This window comes from Pteropus vampyrus, unplaced genomic scaffold (assembly GCF_000151845.1).
Source record: "Pteropus vampyrus isolate Shadow unplaced genomic scaffold, Pvam_2.0 Scaffold419, whole genome shotgun sequence".
Lineage (NCBI taxonomy): Eukaryota > Metazoa > Chordata > Mammalia > Chiroptera > Pteropodidae > Pteropus > Pteropus vampyrus.
The window spans coordinates 1,428,378-1,431,679 of NW_011889200.1; the positions used below are offsets into that span (position 1 = coordinate 1,428,378).

Consider the following 3,302-nt stretch of genomic DNA (forward strand, 5'->3'; position numbering starts at 1 on the left):
GACTGGGCCCTGCTGCAGGCTGCTAGAATCTGGCAATTCCAGTCAGGCTGATCAGGGAAGTCACTGCACCTTCACCCCTCCCCCTCCTCCTCCTCCTACAAGGAGCTCCGGTGGCTGCTGGAGGCAACTAACTTATTTCTCTGAGTCCACCGCCCGGCACCTGGGGTTCTGACCTGTTGGTAGCTCTTATGTGAAGATCCCACGCTCAGACATGCTGCTGTGCAGTTTGGTTGTTTTTTGTTGAGTTTTAGATGTTCAGCTTATTGTTGTTTCTCGGGGAGAGATCTGGGAACGTCTCTCCCTCTGTCATGTTTTCTCGCCATCTGTGATTGTCTTCTTATTCTCTTGACATTGCCTTTCTTTGTTAAATTTATTGGGGTGACATTGGTTAATAAAATTATATAAGTTTCAAGTGTACAATCCAATAATACATCATCTGTACATTGCATTGTGTGTTCACCACCCAAAATCAAATCTCCTTCTATCTGCATTATCTCCATATATTTTCCACCCTTTATTCTTATCTACCTCTTCCACTCACCTCTTTCCCTCTGGCAACCACTAAACTGTTGTCTCTGTCTATGAGTTTTTGTTTGTCTTGTTCATTTTTTGCTTTCAGTTGTATGAGGTTTTTCATTTTAATGAAGTCCAACTTATTAATTTTTTCACTAAGTGTGCCTAAAAAGTCATCACCACACCTAAGGTCTTCTAGGTATTCTCTTATTTTATCTTCTAGGAGTTTTATAGTTTCTTGTTTTACTTTTAGGTCTGATCTATTTCTGAGCTAGTTTTTGTGATGAGTGTATCTAGATTATTATTTTTTGCATATGTTTGTCCAATTATTTCAGCATCATTGGTTAAAATGACTATCTTTGCTCCATTGTACTGACTTGCTCTTTTGTCAAAAATCAGTTGACCATATATCTATTTTTCAGCTTTGTACTCTGTTCCTTGATTTATTTGTCTCTTCTTTCACTAATATCGCACTGTCTTGATCACTGTAGCTTTGTATTAACTCTTGAAGTCTGGTAGTGTCAGTCCTCCAAATTTATTTTTATCCTTCCATATTGTGTTGGTTATTTTGAGTCTTTTACCTCTCCATATAAACTTTAGAGTTATTTTGTCAATATCTACAAATTAATTTGCTGGGATTTTGATTGGCATTACATTAAATCTATAGATCAAGTTGACAAGAATGGACATCTTGACAATATTGAGTTTCTTATCCATGAGCATGGAATATCTCTCTATTTATTTAGTTTTTTAAAATTTTATTAATCAGATTTATGTAGTTTCCCTCATGTAGACCTTTTGCATATTTCATTAGATTTATACCTAAGCATTTCATTTTGGGGGACCCTAAAATAAATGATATGTTATAAATTTCAAATTCCACTCATTAATTGTTGTTATATAGAGAAGCAATTAACTTTTGTGTATTAACCAGGTGTTCTGCATTCTGGCTATAATCACGTATTAGTTCCAGGAGATTTTCTGTTGATTCTTTTGGATTTTATACTTACACAATCATGTCATCTGCAAACAAAGAGAGTCGTATTTTTTCTTCTTAATCTATATTCATTTTATTTATTTTTCTTGCCTTGTTGTATTAGCTAGGACTACCAGTATGATGTTGAAAAAGAGTAGTAAGAGGGGGCATCCTTGCCTCATTCCTGATCTTAGTGGGAAAATTAATTTCTCATCATTGAATATAATGTTAGCTGTAGGTTTTTTGTAGATATTCTACATCAAGTTGATAAAGTTCTCCTGTTTCTCATTTGCTGAGATTTTTCTTTTACCTAAACAGATTTTAGATTTTGTCAGTTATTTTGTCAATTACGGTGATGACTTTTTATATACAATGCTTTTTCTGTGTCTATTAATATTTTCATGTTATTTTTTTTTGCTTGTTTTTCTTCTCTCCCCTTAGTTGGGATGGGATTATTAGAGTGGACTGAATTTGGAAATTTCACTTCCTTTAGGTCAATTAAGCTCTGGTTATATCCTGGAAGCTTAGGCTCTGATTATCTAGTTTCCTATGAGGATGAGCCTTGTTATGAAGAACAGAGTGCCTTGGTGATAATTTTTACAATGTGATCAGGGCCTCCCTATGACTGAGTTCTCCTGGAGTTTTTAACTCTCAGACTTGTCCACACTGGGCCTCCAACCATTCCTCACCTACAGTTCAGTTTTATCTACCTTGGCACTGGTTCTCTCAGAAATTTCTGCTCATGAGTATTATTTCCAGGAAACTGCAATTCTCTGTATTTACCTGCCTTTCCAAAACTTCGAGGCAATGGTTTCTTTGTATCTTTCCCTCTTTTACGGATCCAAGAAGAGTTGATATTTTTTTAGTCTGTTCAGCTTTTTTCTTGTTAGGATAGAGAGGTGACATCTAATGCCTTACATAGAGAACTATGTCTTGAATCTGTTGATTTTTTTTTTCTTTCAAGAGTATGGGTTTGTGAGAGGGAACGATGATAGTGGGAAACAAGTGTTTAAATATAGTAAAGTATTATTATATTGAAGCCTATCACACATTTCATTTTATCTAACTGCAGAATTCTTGGTTTCAGTTTGTTCCTTGGTGTCTGATAATCTTAACCCATCTGGTAGACTGATGAGAAGAATTTCAACTAACACCACCGCTGTGCCAATGAAAATTTAGAGTCAATATTGTTGCACAACACCTAGCCATACTAACATGATAATGATCATTTTATTGAGAAATTAAGTTATCATTGTAGTAATATGTTTTTATGGAGATTATTGTGGATATTAACAACCTTCACAGAACTGGGTTCAAGCCTTCACTCTCCCTTGAGCAAATTATTTAACCTCTGTGAGCCTCAATTTTATTATGTAAAAAGTGGGAATATTAAAAGCATCCTCATAGAATTCATATGAAATAATGAATGTAAAACATTAGCACAGTGCCTGTCATGATTTAAGCATTCAGTAAATCAGAGCTATTTCATATACTCTTATCTGGATCAGAGACAAAATACTGGGCTATAATGGCCATTAAAGAATCCTAGGTGGCAGTTCTGATGTTTTACAGAAATATTTGACCAAGAAGCTCTAAGCTGAAATCTGGAAAATCATTCGATGTTGGCTATTCTTTCTCTTACTCCAAATTAAGCATTGGTACCTTCTTTTCAAATTCATGTTTTATTTTCTTCAGATAAACACCTGGAAGTGGAAATTCTGGGTTGCATGGTAGTTTTGTTTTTAATTTTTTGAGAAAAATTCATACTATTTTTTATGGTGGCTGCAACAATTTACAACCACACCAAAATGCA

At 34.9% G+C, this 3,302-nt stretch overlaps 1 long non-coding RNA gene across 1 annotated transcript; it reads left to right on the top strand.

Annotated features, from left to right (window-relative positions):
- Window positions 1–504: 504 nt before the first annotated feature.
- On the top strand, window positions 505–1,749 carry LOC111732006. The gene is made up of 3 exons (XR_002777396.1): window positions 505–618; window positions 789–793; window positions 1,739–1,749. It is a non-coding gene; the product is annotated as an uncharacterized LOC111732006 (long non-coding RNA).
- Window positions 1,750–3,302: the final 1,553 nt, after the last annotated feature.